The 17,970-nt window shown below is 46.0% G+C and overlaps 1 protein-coding gene across 4 annotated transcripts in view; it reads right to left on the bottom strand.

Moving 5' to 3' along the window:
• The window catches only part of NFIA (nuclear factor I A), a 471,982-nt gene that overhangs the window by 34,556 nt on the left and 419,456 nt on the right, over positions 1 to 17,970 (bottom strand). The gene's annotated exons all lie outside the window — the stretch shown is intronic.

Here is a 17,970-nt window from a genome sequence, read left to right as displayed (position 1 = left end):
ATATGCACACTTACTAAAAATCTCACCTACCTACTACCTGCCCCCTCTACCACAAAAAAGCTGGCATATGTCCTTTGAAAAATTACATCCTATCTACAGCTCTAAAGCCAGTCTCAACCAAATCTACACCTTCATTTTAGTGAGACTCTCTTAGATCAGAAGTAAACTGCAACTGGGATAGGCGGATGAAAATGTGTATAAGGTTTATGGAAGATGACCTCACCAAATTCCAAGGTTATGTTTTCAAATTTGTAAAAAATTCTTAAAAGTATTCCTCTTCCTTTTCCCCCTTTAGAGTCCAAACCCACCCTCCTCCAAACTTTCACATTTTTGTTGAGGGCACCACCATCCTTCCAGTCACCCAAGTGTGCAACCCTGGAGTCACCCTCTACTCATGGAATCAAAGCATCAAAGATTTAGAAGTCCAATGGAAGTCATAAAGGCCACCTCCATTTTACAAATGAGGAAACTGAGGCACAGAGATGTTGAATGACTTTCCTGAGGTCACTCAGATAACCCATTTCATCCTGAGTCCAAGTCCACTGCCTTATCCCCCACGTCCCATAAAGTTGCCGTGTCTTGACGAGTTTATCTTCACAATATCTCTTGGGCTCCTCTGCTTCTTTTCACTCACGCTGCCTCAACCCTCATTCAGGCTCTTATCACCTTTTGCCTGGATTATTTCACTAACTTCCTAATTAGTTTTATGTGTAGGAAGTAGAAGGAACGGGAAAAGAGATGGATGGAGAGGTGCCCATATATACATCCCCACATGCTTGTCAGGGAAGAAGGAAAAGTGCTGAAAGTGAACCAATGAGGTCACAAATAAAGCCTTAGCCTCACTGTGTTTCTGGGGACAACTCTATTTGGAAGCAAATATGTGAATCCTGTGTGGAGGGGTCCAGAGGGAGAGATTCTTAATAATTAGAAGATTAAGACAAATGCTCTGGGCAGGTTTCAGCACCTGGGCTGTGCCTGAAGGAAGCTAGGAGTTCTACAAGGTATGGGGTGACAAAAAACCTGCTTTCCAGACATGCGAGAAGACCTGGGCAAAGGTGTGGAGGTGAGAGATGAAATGTTGAGTTTGGGGAAAAATTATTAGACTGGTTTAGCTGGAAGACAGTGTACACAAAAGGGAGCAATCTGAAATAAACCGGAAAGGAAGGTGGGAGCCGGGAGCTACTCTGTGGAGGCCTTCAAACGGTAGGTAGAAAACGGTAGGACTCTTACTACAACTCAGTGCCTTCCCTCTGATGATTACTTCCAATTTATCCTGACTACAGCTTGACTGTACATAACTGTTTGCATGTTGTCTCCTCCATTAGACTGTGAGCTCCTTGAGGGCAGAAAACTGTCTTTTGCCTTTCTTTGTATGCCCTGTGCTTAGCACAAGGCCTGGGACATGGGGGAGCTTAATAAATGTTTACTGACTTTTTTTCCTCACCACACCAGGAATGCTTCCCTAGCCCACTACAAGAAATCAATTGTCCATTGCCCTTCTGGCTTCTCCCACAAAAGTGGCCATAGATAAGAACAGAGATAACCCAACTCACTCTGGGCCACGCCATCGGAGAGAGACCCATGCCTTTAGAAGGGCTCTCGCCCTGCAGCCCACTCTGGCTGGCCCAATAATGTAGAAGGCAGGGAGGGAGCTCACTGACTTAGGGAGAGCGGTCTTTGCTATTTAAACACATGAAGATTTTGGAGGTGCACCGCCCCCACCCGGGAAGGGAAGGACAAAGCGCCTTCCTCCTTTCCTCCCTCCCTGACTGTCTTACTTTCTATTCTCTCCTTGTAACAATGATTGTACTAGCCACTCTGGAGGAGTCGATAAATTGACTGGGGGCCCTGGCGCAGAAGCGAGGCAGGCTAATCCAATACCCCATTATGGGTGATGGAGAAAGCATCCACGTGTGTGCATACGCTTATGTGTGTGTGTGCGTGTATGGGTGCATGCAGGTGTGTTGAGAGAGAAGGGAAGGAGTGAATCAACAGAGCTGGAGATGGGAAACTGAGGCCTCAGCCGTGCTGTATTCCTGCGAACAAGCCCAGGGGGAGGGATACCCGGGTACCCGATGCAGGAGCTTGTGTGGATCATGGAGCACAAAGCAGGCAAGATGGAAAGAAATTTTTCACTCTGCTAAAATAAATGCAAGCTCTGCCACCATGCATGTATGTAGGGCTCACTTCAGTCCCTGTAGTATTTCAGTCACTCACGGCAATCTACAATTCAATGAGGATCACCACCCCATTACAGCTGATTATGTCAGCTGTGTATCTGACAAAATAAACATTCAGAAACTGTGCTCCCAGGTTCATAACTGGGTTTTGCACCTGCTCTCCCCCCTCGCTTCCCACATCCAGTAGAAAGTTTAACAATTTTTTAATATAAAATTATAAGCTACCCAGAGACTCTCCACAAGCATTTCTTTATCCATTTCCCCAAATAACCAGAAACTGCCACTGTTGGCAGAGCTGAGAGTATGTTAAGTAAGTTCTTAATAAATAAACAGCTGCCTGATGGTTAATGAGAGAATTAATGGCTCAAGTTACGGGAAACTGATGGGATGGAGCTGGAGGAGGGGAAGAGAATGGCCAGAGACCCGATTGGGAACGCCGGAATGTAGTTGGGATGATGGCGGCCAGCCTTGGCTGTGACATTGTCAGAGAAGGCACGCCTGCCCAAAGACATCAGCTCAATGACTACGACGCCTTGTACGGAGGAGGGTGCTTAACACAAGCTGGGGGACCACACTGAGGTCTTCCGTGCCTGGGCTTAACCCTCCACATCTCTCATTCATAACCTCCTGGCTTCCATCTTGTAAAAGAAATCTTTTCTGTTTCCCCTTAATGCTAATGACTTCCCCCAGAAGGAGATGACCCGCCAGAGCTTACCCTCTGATAGCATGGGTCCCCAGGACCTGGGGCTCCCTCTCTTCCCTGCCTCATGTGGATTCTCTGGAGGAGGAGTATCCCCCAGATGCTGCCCTGCCTTGGTTACTGTTTGATGCATGTAAGTCATGTTTATAGGATCTCAGCTAAGGGAAATAGGTGCTATTATCACTGTCATTTTTCAAGAGAAGAAACTAAGACAGAGGCTAAACAAATTGTCCAGGGTCTCATAGCTAATAAGTGTCTGAGGCCAGATTTGAACTCAGGAAGATGAGTCTTCCTGACTCCAGACCCTGCACTCTATGCACTATGGCGCCACCTAGCTGCCCACACACGAGACATGGCTAGTGTAAATAGGTCACGGTCTCAGATAGTAGGTTGGCCACTCAGACATTCGGGAGAGGTGTCAAGGCCAGAATTGCCTATCCCTAACTCAGCAGCCTCCAACACAACACAGGGAGGCCACAGCTTATTTGCTGACAGGTTGTTCACCAGTTAACGGGCAAAGAATTTTGAAAGGGAAAAACCAATTAAAGCGCTAAATTATTTCTGTCATGAAATAGAGAATTCTGATGCCATAGGGGAAACTGACATGCATGTGTTTCAAAGAACTGAATGATGGAGAATGGCATTAAATGGACAGAATTCATGGGAACATCCCACACAGGTATTCCTTGGATAAGAGAATAATAGCTAACAATAATAATAGCTACCATTTATACCAGCTATTAAATAAATACAATATGGAACCAAGGTCTTGCTGATTCCAAGTCCAATCCTCTCTCCACCATACTACTTTTGCAACTTTCAGTATGCGGACTGATGAGCTGATAATATCTGTCACTTCACACAACAGACATATTTTGAAAAAATCAATTTAGCAAACATTTAAGTGCCTACTGTGTGTTTATTCAAGGACGACTTCCTAGCAATTACAGCTGTTCAAAGCAGAGTGGGCATCCTCAACGGTGAGAGTAGATTCCCTCTCACTAGAGGGCTTCAAGTAAAATCTGGATGACCACTAGTCAGGTCTGCGGTAGAGTGGGGATTTTTGTTAAAGTATCAGTGGGACGAGATGAACGTGGAGGTTCCTGCTCACTCTGGGATTATGGGATTCTGACATTTGCAATGCACTCTGCTGAGGACTGCAGAATGACAAGACAATTGCCCTCAGATCAGGGAGATGTACCTGGAGAGTTAGGACAGGAGGCAGGCTGTGGTTAGTGTGACTGAAACTCTGGAGTGACCCTGGACAGTCTGCGATTTAAAGGAATTTTATGCTGTAAAACATTCCCCATGGATACATCCCATAAGCTGGTTGCCAGAACCAGGCTCTACAGAGATCTTAATAGGCTACGGACAGGGTTCTTACTTAAGCTGGGATCTTTAAGATTTCAAGGGGTCCGTGAACTTGTCTTTTAAATATGTGGATAACTGTATTTCAGTATAAATTATTTTCCTTTGTCATCCTATGTATTTTATTTTATGCACTTTAAAACATTATTCTGAGAAGGGATTCAAAAGATAAAAACAAGGTGAAGAGTCCTGGGTGGAGCAACAGGCCAAGCACAACAAAGATTCCATTTCACAGAGATAAAGTGACTTCAGACACCAGGCTGGCCACAGGGTGTGGCCATGGTTACTCAAGTGCATGGTGTTCAGGGGGACCAAACCCGCATGCCAATCCTGAGGCTGGGATGCCTGGAGGACAATGGTAGAGGGGTTGCTCTCGGCATTAGTGGTGGGTATGTTTCCAGGAACAAAACTGGAGTTCTTTGAAGAAATGAGGTAATTGAGTTCTAAGAATCAGACTTACAAGCAGAGGACCACAGAGGTGTGGTTGGGCAATGGTTGGTCTGAAAAAGAGCTGGTGGGGGGAGGTTTGGCACACGCAGCAGAATTCTATGGAAACTCTAACAGCTGATATTATCCTAGGTGGCAGGAGAAAGGTGGTGTCCGGAATGAGAAAGGTGATAGTCCTGGGGTTCTCTGCCCTGATCAGACCACATCTGGAGTCATGTGTGCAGTTGTGGGCACCATATTGAAGCCAGCAGAGAAGGGCAGCCAGAGGGCAACGGACCTCACGATCATGTTCTGTGGGAAGCTAGAGAAAGACTCGGGGTCTTCTGGGGGAGGCAACTGTCTCAATATAATTAGCAGAGTAGCTGATATTTATATACTGCTTTAAGGTTTGCTTTTATTTACTTATGTATACTTTTTGTATTTCTATATTGTTTTAAAGTTTGCTTTTATTTATTTATATATACTTTTATATTTATATAGTACTTTGAGGTTTGCTTTTGTTTATTATGTATATTTCTATATTTCCATACTGCTTTAAGGTTTTTAAGATTTTTATATGCATTATTTCATTTGAGCACATTATCTCATTTCATTTTTAATGGTTAAGAAAAGGAGACTGGCTTCTAGACCATAGCCAGAGAAGTGCATTCACCAAGGCCATGTAAAGAGGACATCTGGAGTTGATTCAGCTAAGAAAGCTACCTTGCCTCAGTTTACCCAGGGTGGTTTGCATGGTATATTTCCTGTCACAGTTGCAAGGGACCTCAGAAGGCACCTAGTCTGACTTCCTCATTTACAGATGAGGATACTGAGACCAAGGTCACTCAGAGACTAACAGGCACTGCCAACATTAGGGTTGCCCTACATGCTGGCTGGCTGGATTTGAACTCACGTCCTCTGACTTCTAAGTCACTGGTCTTTCCGTTGCATCCGTTCCATAAAAAGAAAAATTCCCTAAGAGCTTAGACAAACTGACCTGCAGTACAATGAGTTGTCTCAGAAGATGCTGAGTCTCCTGTGGGAGGCAATGTGATACCATGGTTCCTTGTGGGACTCTAGCCGAGTCATTTGACCTCCCCAGGGCCTCAGTTTCCTCATCTGTAAAATGCCATCCCCTCCAGCTCTAGGGCTATGATCCTATGACCCAGGTTCAAATCTCAGCTTCGCCACTTGCTACCTGTGTGGCCCTGGGCAAGGAGCTCAAATTTTCAAGGTCTCCGGTTCCACACCTGGAAGTCATCATATGGAGAATGGACAGATGGCCACCTGCCAGGGATGGGGCAGGGCTTCCTCTTCATTCTGGGGTTGTTTTGTAAGGACAGTGGGGTAAGCCTGGCAAAGAATAAGCATCTATTAAACGCCTGTAGAACCGACTTGGGTTTGGGTGGCAAAACCTTCTCTTGGGTGATTCAGTGATTTTGTTAAAGGAATCCTGACCCCCACCTAACTGGGGACATTTTCACAGCAGAGCTCTTCTTCACGTGAAGCCCTCCCCTGGATGTGCGTCCAGCAGCCACCCCTGCAGTTTGTCTCTCTGCCCGCCCTCGGAAGCTCTATTGATCTGAGTGAAGCAAATGGAGACTCTGCTCCTTTTTCAGAGGAAACATCTGGTTCCAAGAACATCAGAGATGTTGCTGGTTGGGTGATGAAGTCAGGAGCCCAGGGTCCAGAGGGTCCTGTTTCATAGCCTTTCTCTGCAGTCGGACAACAAAACAGCCCAACCCAGGAACAGCCCTGAAACGTTGTCTTCTCCAGCTTCTGTTTACTAGAAAAACATGTACCTAGAGATCTGCTCCTTGTAATCACCCAAGACCTCTGGGTCCTAGGCCTTCAGTGAGAGGCTCACTGAGGTCCATGAAGAATGCGTGCTCTACCTCTCAGCGTCCCCGGGAAATTTCCCAGGGCCGTAAGTTCCAGATGAGGGGCACTGATACAGGGAATTTCCACACTGGCTGCTCATCACATGGATGGAATCACAGGTGTGGACCCTCCCCCTTCTCCTCTTCTACACCTCTGGCCCCTAAATCACCAATTTTTTTCCTTAAGTCTAAATCTGCCGTTCTGCCTTCTGGGACCAAAACAGAAAGAATTTAACCCTTTTCTCCATATTTGAACGTTGCCGTTGCATTCTGCCCTTTCTGTTCTTTTCGGTCCCCCCAAACAGGTGAAATGGCACGAGCTTTTTGTCCGCCATCTTGCTTCCTTTCCCTTAGATCAACGGCTCTCAGCCTGGGGTCCACAGATTTCAAGGGGTCTATGAACTTGATAGTCAAAAGCTTTTGAATTTTTATTAGCCTCTGGGTCTAACTGAAAGTTAGCATTTTCTTCAATTATTTAAAACCATAATCCCAAGAACTGATCCACAGATCGCCAAAGGAGTCCACGGCACAACGAACATGAAGGGTCCCTGCCTTCAGTATTCTCAGACTTCTCAGGGTCCTTCCTAAAATGTCCAGCCCAGAACTGAATGTGATACTAGATGCAGAGTTGGTCACGACAGAGTCTGGTGGACTAAGATTTTCCTCATTCTAGACACTGTTCAGTCTAATATCATGTTAGTTCTCTTTCTCTCATCTTTCTCCACTAGATCAAGGGAGTCACGTTTATGGTTTGAGTGGACTTTGCCGCTTCACTCATAGACCTAGATAAAGGACACCTGGATGAAGGACAGGCAGGCAGGACAAACTACAATACGTCCCCAGGAACCCTCTCATGGTCCGAGCTGGCGAGAGGCCTGGAGGACTGCACAACGACTGATGGGAAGAGCTAGGGATGTTGATTTAGCCTGGAGAAGAAAATGGCCAAGGGGAACACAGTATCTATCTTTATGTATCTGAAGCCCAAATTAATATTTCCTTTCTTATTTTATTTTTATTTTTCCAATTCATATTTCTAAAGAACTGATCTGAGACTATCCTGCTTAACAGTTTTCAGGGGCTCCCTATTGGTTTGAGGATAAAAATGAGCTTTTTGGTCTGCTGCTGAAAGCTCTCCCTAATCTGGCTCCGGGTGACCTTTCTGCCTTATTTCGCATGAGTCCCCTCCTTTCTTCTGCACGCCATCTGCTTTCCCCTATGCTGATCTTCCCTTTCCTGCCTCTACGCCTCGGCAGAGGCCTAGAAGGCAGCCCTTCTTCATCTCCTCTTCTGGAATCCTTAGCTTCCTCCAAGCCTCAGCTCCTTTCTCTTCCTACAGGGAGTCTTTCATGACTCTCCTACTGGTGAGCACTCCCTCTCTATGGTAGGTGCTCCCCTCCGCTTCAAAAGAGTTTGTGTTTCTTTGTTTCCTCCAGTAGAATAAAAGCTCCCTGAGGGCTGGACCTGTTTTTTTTTTTTTTATTTGTATCCCAAATGCCTTGGAATCAATCAATGAAGCAAGAAATATTTCTCAAAGCTTCTAATATGGGCCTGGCATCGTGCTGGGGCACAGAGAAGGCGGTTTGTGACTTTGATGAAATCGAACTGAAGTCTGCTTGGTCTGCTTGGCCCCAGACGGCAGAATTAGGCACAGTGAGCAGGAGGTGCAGAGAGGCAGATCTGGGATCAAACTAACGATAATAGAAACTTTCTACAAATCAGAGCGGTGCCCTGTGACGGACTGGGGATGCGGAATGAGGTATACATTGCTCTGTTCTGCTTGACTACACACATCTGTTTCGCTTTGTCTTTTTTTTTTTCAATGGTGGGATGTGGAAGGGAGAAGAAAACACAATTTTGTTAAGTGGAAACAAAGAAAATTAATTAAGAAAAGTAGTAGAGTCATCCTGCAACAGAACGGGCTCTTTAAGGAGCTCGGGAGTTTCTCTTCCCTGGAGTTTCCCAGCCGGGGCTGGGGAGCATCTGTCGCTGCTGAAGAGTTACTTGCTCAGGTACAGGCTGAACAAGACGGTCCCAGAGGTCTCCCCCAGCTCGAGGAGTCGGGATTCTTCGCAACCTTTTCTGTTTGTGAGCATTACTCAGTCCATGTGTATCGTGTGCAGCTGGTGGGACCTTGCTGTAAACAAGACGGAATCCGGCTTCGAGGGCCAAGAAGACCAGAGGGTGGGGCTGAAGGGAAGCTTTCGGGTCATCCATCAGCGGCTATGACAGAAAGGGACGAGAGAGCTCCCTCCCCCTCCCCCCCCACCCCAAGGAGCTGTATCTTTGTCCCTAATGCTCCCAACTGGGGAAATCTAAACCATGCTGGCAAGTTTCATTTGGAAATAAACACAAGATTCTCTTTATTGAGAAAAAAGTTTCTTTTTTACAGCCTGCAAAAAGCTCTAGGAAGTCTCTGTGGGAGATGCCTAAGATGGTTAGATGCATTCCTGCCCTCAACTGGGAAAGAATGAGAAGGACCCAGACTAACGGGGTAAATGATCTCTCCTGAGGGTCACTAGTTGTCTCTGTCACCTACAAGACAGAGCAGAGGATGGGGGAGGAAGGAACAGCCCCAAGAGATTCATTCGCAGGCTGTAGGTTCTGTGGCAGATGCTTCCTCCGGGCTTGGATCTTTATCTTTAAAAATCAGAATCTGATGATTCTAAGCCCTTAATACCTCTGAACTTCAGTTCTCTCATCTATAAAAAAGAGTGGACTTGGGGGCAGCTAAGTGGTGCAGTGGATAGAGCACCGGCCCTGAAGTCAGGAGGACCTGAGTCCAAATCTGGCCTCAGACCAAATACTCAACACTTACTAGCTGTGTGACCCTGGGCAAGTCACTTAACCCCAATTGCCTAAAAACCAAAAACAAAAACAGAATGGACTTGGATGGTGTCTGAGGTCCTTCCAGCTCCCAATCTCAGATCCTGAGCCACTTCTCTGGGCCTCAGTTTCCTCAATTGTAAAGTGCACTGTTCTATCTACTACCCTTGACTGCTTGTAGGGGGTGACGGTGGAAAGACAGAGCCAACTGAACCGTTAGATCTTTGCCTTTCCCCCTTTTCCAGGATGTCTGTTAGTACAGTAGCTGAACGGGGCCACCGTTACAGCTTGGATTTAGGTGGCTTCGTCTGGTAAGTCCTTGCCATGCACACCACACAAGGCCAGGTATGGCACAAAGATTCCGCCCCTTCCCATGTAAGGGCAGGGCATCCCGAGGCAGCCTTAGGTGTCCTTAGGAAAAGGCTAGTGATCACAGATCAAAGGATCTAGCAATGGAAGGAATTTCTTTGATCAAGTAGCCCAGGCTTCTCATTTTGTAAATGAGGAAACTGAGGCCCTAGCAGGCGAAGTGAGTAGCTCAAGGTCACACATATAATGAGCGATAGAGCCAAAATTTGAGCCTAGTTCCTCTAACTCCTAAACTAGCCTCTTGCCACTGTACTGCCTTCTAGCTAAGATTAAATACCAGCCAGGAGGCTTCATTCACAAGGCTCTCAGAATACTAAACATAAGGACCACCCTCTGAATTTTCACAGCAGTAAATGGCAAAACCCCTAAACACCACTACCACCACCACCAATAGAAATTCCACTTGTAGTGGAATCTTTTCTTTTCTTTTTGGAAAGTGAAAAAATTATGCATCAATCTGCACTCAGAGTTCATCAGTTCTCTCTCCGGAGGTGGGCAGCATTTTTCATCATGGGACCCTTGGAATTGTCTTGGATCATTGTGCTGATTGGTCTTTCATGGCTGATCGTTTGTTATAATTTTGCTGATACAATGATCTCCCAGTCTAATAGTAGATTCTCATAGAGAAAACAGGGGCCCACTACTGATTGGCCAACCAGACAAAGGAATACATAACGGTAAAGGCACGTTCTCTAAAAAAGGTGAAATGCTGGATTGGACTGGGGTTAAAATTCTTTTGCTTTGCCCTCCACCAAAGCGTGATTCTGGGAGTGCTGGAGTGTGACAGAAGGGGCTTCCTCTCTCCCTACAAGGAGGCTGGGCCTTGCTTCTGGGTCTCCCCAGCTGCTGCAGTGAACTTCTCCGTTTACTCTTCGGGGACTTTCACAGCCCTGAACTCAGGGTGAGGAACTCCTCCATCCAGAGGGCTCAGGTCAGAGGTGAAGTGCCTAGAGGATCACTTCAGCTAATTGAAATGCAAGGTCAAATGAGGAAGACAAAGTGGGAGGAGATCCCAGGAAGGGAGGAAGAGGAGTGGCAATTGAGACCAACCACCTGGGGTCCTAGGCCAGGAGGGCCAAACTGAGCTGTTTCTCTGGTGGAGGCAGGTTGGATTGTCACATTCCCTAAGTCACAGTTTGACAGGCACAAATGAAAAAGGGAAGGAGGAACTGAAGAAACGCCCTCTCTATGCCTCGAAATAACTTACTATTAACGTAACTAGTTACTAAGAATGGCTTACTGTTGTTGGTATAACCGTTTAACATGGTTTCTAGCAAAACATTGAATTTTTTTTTAAAGAGGGAGGAAAACAGCATCCACTCAGTACAAAGTCTGTATGCTTAAACTAAATCAGGGATGTGAAAATGGATTTTGATATGCCCTCCAAGGTAACTGTGGTTAGATCCAGGATGGTGCTCCATAACAGAAGAGAGAGATTTTCCTTCGTAACTCCATGTTCTGCAGCCCTTCAGCTGCTAGTACCTCCCCCCAACTACTCTGTATCTGTTTTGTATATATCTCTACAAGTATATGCTGTCGCCACCTGGCTAAACTGTAAGCTTCCTGAGGGCAGGGAATGTAAATTCATTTTTATCTTTGGCCCTCCAGTGCCTTGCATAGGGCCAAATATATAGTAGGTGTTTAATTGACCCTTGCTGATTGATCCTAGCTAGGATAATAAGATCACAGATTTAAGAAATGTAAGGAACCTTCAAGGTCATTTCTGGTCTAACAGATTCATTTTGCAATTGAGGAAACTGAGGCTCTGAGGGGGTAGTCAGTCAGGATCACACAGGCAGGAAGAGGCTTGGCTTTGGACTGAGGGTCCTCTGGGTCCAACACAGTAAGCTTTCCATAGCATCTTGCTGCTTCTTGCCCCATTTACAGAATTTATTTCCTATGAGAGCAGGGACTTTGTCTTATTGAAGCTTTTCATTGCCCTTAGTACTGATCACAATGCTCTACCCATGGGAGGCAGATGGTAAGTGTCCATTGCTTTGATTGGCTAGAGTATTTCGAAGTCCAGGTGAGTCACTGGCAGATTGATCCTCTCTGCCCCCCCATCCCCAAATTTCCTTATTTCCCAAAGCTCAAAGTTGGAATGGACCCCAGCAGCCATTGAATCCAACCTCGTCCAATCTCTGCTCGTCACTCCTGCCAAGTGGCCATCCTGTCTTTACTTAAAGGCCTCTGGTGAGTTCCAGGGTGGGAGGGGGCCTTAGAAGCCAAGTAACCCAACTCTGACCCCAACAGAACCCACTTCCCAACAGCTTCAGCAAGCGGCCGTTCAGACGTTGCTGGGAATGATGGCGGAGAAGAATGTCTGATCTGGTTATCCCAGGACCTCTCACCCTCCACTTGTCTCCACAAAGATGGGCTGTGCATCGCACACCTACATTTGTAAGTTTCCCATGATGGAAGGAAGAAGATCATATGGCTCGCAAGTCAGGCAGTGAAATCATTTAGTAAGCGAAGGTTACAGCAGCTGTGTCTTTGTCAGCAACTCAGGTCCTTGCCAAGCCAAGTGACTCTCGTAACCACCCAAATGGTAATTCAGTGTCAGATCGCTTTTCAGACACCATGATGCTGGGGATGAGGAGCAGGGATGGCGGTGTGGGTGGCCAGGAGGGGTGGTGGGTCTCATTTGTCATCTAAAAGACTTCTTCATTGGTTCTGCTGGGGAAGCTTTCTATTTTGAACAATGATTAAAAGGGAGCCCAGCCCTAGGCCAGGTCTTTGTCTGGGTCTACCTTGGGAGGATTAACTAGTATTGCTATTTGTTACCCTGGTGGGGAAATATTCACAGTTCTCTAAATCAACAACTTTGTTTAATTGCTCCCATTTCAGGGATCAAAGTAAATTATGAAAAAACTGTGGAAATAATCATTCCCTTTCTGTTGTGTTTGGGGCAGGCTCCCATTCTTGCCTAGGTTATTATGGATATCATTCATTAGAAGTGCAAGGGCCCATGGGATCAGAGTTCGAGAGCTAGAAGGGGCCCTCCAAGGCCATCTAATCTGGTCCTTTCAGAGAGAAGGAAGCTGAGGCCCACAGTGATTTGCCCAAGGTCCTTCAGGTCACAGGCTCACAGACTGAGCTCAGCTGGACCTCTTATCCATTCTGCCATGATAGTGAGGGGATTCCTGCATTGAGCATGAGCTTAGACTAGGGACTGCCAGTAAGACTCTTGAGGGCCAAGAATCGCTCACATTTATTTCTGTATCGCCGACACCTACCATAGTGTCTAGCACACAGCAGGCATTTAATAAATGCATGGTGTTCTTTTTTTCATCAGACCAACCACATTTAATTTTCTGAATGTAGCTATTCAATTCAAGCCTTCTCATCCTGCCTTCTTGCCCTGTTATTCCACATAGATGCTCAGCATGCTACAGTGAAGAGAACACGGACTTGAAAGTGAAGCGGCCTGGGGTCAAATCCCATTTCTTGCTGTGTGCTTGTCACTGTGGCCAAGTCATTCTTAGTCTTCTCTATAAGTCACAACCATTTATTAAAAGTCGCTACCACGTGCCAGGCACCATGCTGAGTGCTGTAACATGAGGGGGCTGCACAACGTGGCCTCCGTGGCCCCTTCCAGCTCTGGAGCTGGGACCCTTTCATTGAATAAATGCATATCGGTTGATTCATTGTCTATTTTTAACATTTCATGAAACATCAGAAGGTCATCTCTGCTTCCTTCACAGAATTCAATTTAACCAGCATCCCATGAGGCACCTACTATGTTCCAGGTGCTGGGAGTACAAAAACAGAAAGGAAACAATCTCCCTCCTCAAGAGACTTATGATTTATTGGAGGTTTGAAGGTGCTATTGTGTTCCCTAGTCTGACCTCTCACTTTCAACACTCCCTGCCAAAGATGCTCCAGCCTATGCTTGAATACCTTCAATGACGGGGAGCTCACTCCCTGGACAGTAACCCATTCTAGCTGTAGTCAGAAAACCATTTTTGATAAATGAATCAGAATTTTCCTTTCTACAACTTCTGTCCATGGACATTTGTTCTGCCCTCTAGAGAGCAGCGTTGATTTCTTACACATTCCATGGGAAAATGAAGAGAACGTTACAAGGCAGATAGCTAGGTGATGGAATGGACAGAGTGCTGGGTCTGGTGTCAGGAAGACAAGTTCAAATCCAGCCTCAGACACTTACTAGCTGTGTGACCCTGGGCTAGTCATTTAGCTTTGGATTGCCTCCATTTTCTCAACTATAAAATGGGGATAACAATAGTGCCTACCTCACAGGACTATTGTGAAGATAGAATAAGATAATATTTGTAAAGCACTTAGCACAGAGCCTGGCATGTAATAAATAATAAATGCTTATTTCCTTGTGTCCTTGCTTCCTTCCAATAATTGGCTGCCCAAGGGGATCTCAATTTTAATACTTGTTAAAAAGTGAAGTCTTGGAAAACATACTTGACTTCTGTAAGCCTCAGTTTCCCCTTCCATAAAGTCAGGGGGTTGGACTAGATGTCCTCAAAGGTCCTTTCCAGCTTTAACTGGATGATCCTGTGATCCTAGTGAACCACTTTTCTTTGCCTTTATTTTTTCTTTTGGAGACCAGGTGGGTGGACAGTCCCAATGAGCCTGCTGAAAGCCAAAAAGGCAGTACCAGCCACTCTGGGACTCTTGGTTTCCGGTGGGTTAGTATGTGTCTAGAACACATCTATGGTTACAACTCAGATAACTCCAGAGTCAAATGACGGACTACTTGTGTCAGCGCTGGGCCGATAGGTCACACGCAAAGTTACCAGTCGGCATCCCACTTCCAGGTTTCCGCAGTGAACATGCCAGTGAAAAATCTCCTTTCTCTCATGAACAAAACATCCTCTCAAAGGACAGCAGTGCATTTGGAGACAGATAAGCCTGTCTAAACTTTGAAAATCCCCAAGGATTATTTTCAAACATAATGGCAATTTATCAATCTACCTCCAATATTAAAGATGCTGAAATAATTTTGCTTTGTGATGAATTTTTATGGCCAAAACAAGGCTATATCCATGAGCACCAGTGGTCGATAACACAACGATGGAAGTTTTCTTCAAGACAGAAAACACCATAGGAGTTACCAATATTTTAAAAAAGAAACCACTGATGGGTGTCTGTCTATGTGATGTCAAGTATCAGAAACTAACATATATTCATGCCCAAATGGCCAAATGTATGGTCTGTATGATATCAGACATATGGATTTAGAGAGGGGTGGGTTGGGCCAGGGCCAGGGCCGGGGGTGGTTGGGAAAGAGGATGGCTGTCTTTAAATGTCCGAAGGGCTACTGCCTGCTAGAAGGATTTGACCTGTTCTGCTCAGCCCCAGCCAACAGAATCAGGAACACTGGGAAGAAAGTAGAAGGAGGGATGTCAGGAAGCGTCCCCGAAGTGCAGTGGGCTGCCTTGGGGGTACAGGGTTCCTCCTTAGTGGTGGCTTTAAGGAAAGGTGGGCAGACCACTTGTCAGGAAGGACGCAGAGGGGATTCTTCTCGGGCATAGGTCCGAGAACTAACTGGACACAGAGGTTCTTTGTAAGAATAAACGCTTGTTTACTGACTGACTTCAGCATTCTGTGACTCTGCAGTTTTGATATGAATACCCGGATTCCTTCCTTTTCATCCCTCATGCTTGGTATTATGATGGAAACTTTGTTGGGCAGCTAGAAGGCTGCGGTGTGTGTGATGGAGCTAGATGTGGAGAAAGGAAGACCTGAGCTCACATCCAGCCTCAGACGCTTACTAGCTGGGTGACCCTGGGCAAGTCACTTCACTCTGTCTGCCTCAATTTCCTCAACTATAAAATGGGGACAATAGTATCTAACCCCCAGATTATAATAATAGCACAACTCCAGGATGGTTGTAGGATTAAATGCAATATATGCAAAGAGCTGTGCAATGTTTATATTACATGAACACTATTATTATTTTTATTATTTCCATACACACAGCAATATAATTATAGGGTCATAGATGTAGATCTGGAAGGGACCTTAGAGGTCCGTTAATTCCACTCTCTCATTTTACAGATGAGGAAACTGAGACCCAGTGAGGGATCACAAACAAAGACCAGCAAAAGTCCTCAGAGGCTATTCAGCCCGATTCCCTCATTTTACAGATGAGGAAACTGAGGTCCACAGGAGGAAAGTGACCTGCTCAGGTTTATAAAACGAGGGCTATAAACAAATAAATTCAAATATAGGATCATAGACTGAGAGGTTATATAATTCACAATTCTCATTTTACAGCTGAGGAAACTGAGTAACACAGTCACAAGATGAAAGGATTATGGATACAGAGCTGGAAGGGATCTTAGAGTTCATCTAATGCAGCCCCTTGATTATACAAATGAGGAAACTGAGGCCCAGAGAAAAAGCAAATTACCCCAGATCACAATGACGGTAAATGACAGATTCACTCGGATTTGAATTTGGATTCCTACTTTTTCCACTATAACACGCCACCAGAGGAACGCATCTGCTCGATGGGACGACACAGGCTGTGTTATCCCTCTCTTAAATGGAACTATAATCTGGATGGAACTCAGGGCCAGGGCTCAGCATTGTGGATTATTGCCTATGCAAAAAACCAAGGGGATAGTTCAATATAATTTGTAAGCTATAATTTTTTTTGGGGGGGAGAGGGTGGTCGGTATTCAATGCACTAATGGGTGTACAAAACTACTTGAAAAAGCCTGAGCAATGGAACAAAAGAAAACAAAACATCCAGGAGAGTTGTTGTTTCCCTGAGTTTAGTTTTCCTGAACTATAATGGAGAAACCCGAGCGGCTGAAGGTATTAACAGCACGGCCTGAAAGCCTGTTTTCTCTATTTCGGTTCATTCAGGGGAACTTAAAGTCATTTTTCAAACCATAGGGAAGACTCGGGCTTCTCAAAGTCAGGTCTGAACTTGGAGTTTTCTGGGAGGCACTGAAGAGGGAGTCTCCTATCCCAGTGCTTGATGGGAGCTGGATTCCCATAGATGAAGGAAGATGTTGGGAGTGGAAGAGTTAAACCTCTCTCCTCCTCCTCCTCCTTCCCCTCACCTCTCCCTCCCCCCACTCCCACCCCAGCTGCCTGTACTTTCTGTGACCCTGCTTAATGCAGGGAAGGTCTCAAATACAATGTCCTGTAACCTGTACTGTTGATGTAGCCATAAAAGAGAGCCTTTTTACACATGGAGCAAACGGTCCCGGGGAGGCAGATCCATCCTGCTCATGGGCACCTTGTCACTTCTTACAGGCGGAGGTTAATAGAGGCAACAGAGGAAGCATCTGGAGGTGACGTAGGCATGCACTGGGAACACACACACAAAAGCACAGGCCGTCTCTGACAGCGGTGGCGTTCGGTGGCAAGCACGTGCGGGAAATGTGGGCCTCACGCCCACGGCAGACGAGAGAATGGACGCTCAGGTTCTCATCCTGAACCGAGAAACTCCTCCCTCTCTCCCCTAGGACACAGAGCGGCTTCTGCAGAGTTCCGAATCCCTTGACTCGGTTTACCTTTTGACCCCAAATGCCGAGTATTGTCTCTTAACTGGTAGCAGCCATTTCAAAATAATAGAAGTGCTTTAACTATTCTTTACCCGGAAAGATAATTGTGAAGTGATTCTAACCCAACAGCTCACTCTATTCTGGGGCATGATTTTCTTGCCTACCTGACCACATCTCATGGTCTATTATAAACACCACCCCCTGTCCCCACTTAGTGCACCTTACATCTGGCTTGAATTAGTCACTAACAAAACTGCCATCAAGTAACTTTTGGACCAACGTCAAGAATTCAATAGGGCTCATAAAATGTTTTCTTTTTCCCAAAGGGCCAGACAACAACCATATTGGCCTGGGCTCCCGATTCCATTATGAAAAATACAGAGCCACTGGTTTCCCAGTTCCCAGAGTCAGATAAAGCAATGACAGTGGCAGGGCGCGACTTGCTTTTGCTCGAGTGTGACTGACTTCCTAGCTCAACTTTTTGGGGAGATGCAAGGTAAGAGATTCCGAACAGCCGTTACAGTCTCTTCCTGGTACCTGGAAGGTTTCCAGATTATCCCCTGAAGCAGCCCTAGGAGGAGAGCTCTTTCCTTCTAGTCCCTAAATCTTTCCTTCACAAGTTCTAAGGACACCCAGGGAGTTAAGGAAGCAGGACTGCTCGGAGACGAGGGGCTCTGCAGAAGGATGAGACCATGTAGCTCGCCGTGCCAAGAGACCAGCGGAAATGC

The sequence above is a fragment of the Phascolarctos cinereus genome, unplaced genomic scaffold (genome assembly GCF_003287225.1).
Source record: "Phascolarctos cinereus isolate Bilbo 61053 unplaced genomic scaffold, phaCin_HiC Scaffold_5;HRSCAF=322, whole genome shotgun sequence".
Lineage (NCBI taxonomy): Eukaryota > Metazoa > Chordata > Mammalia > Diprotodontia > Phascolarctidae > Phascolarctos > Phascolarctos cinereus.
This window is presented reverse-complemented; position numbering and strand designations above follow the sequence as displayed.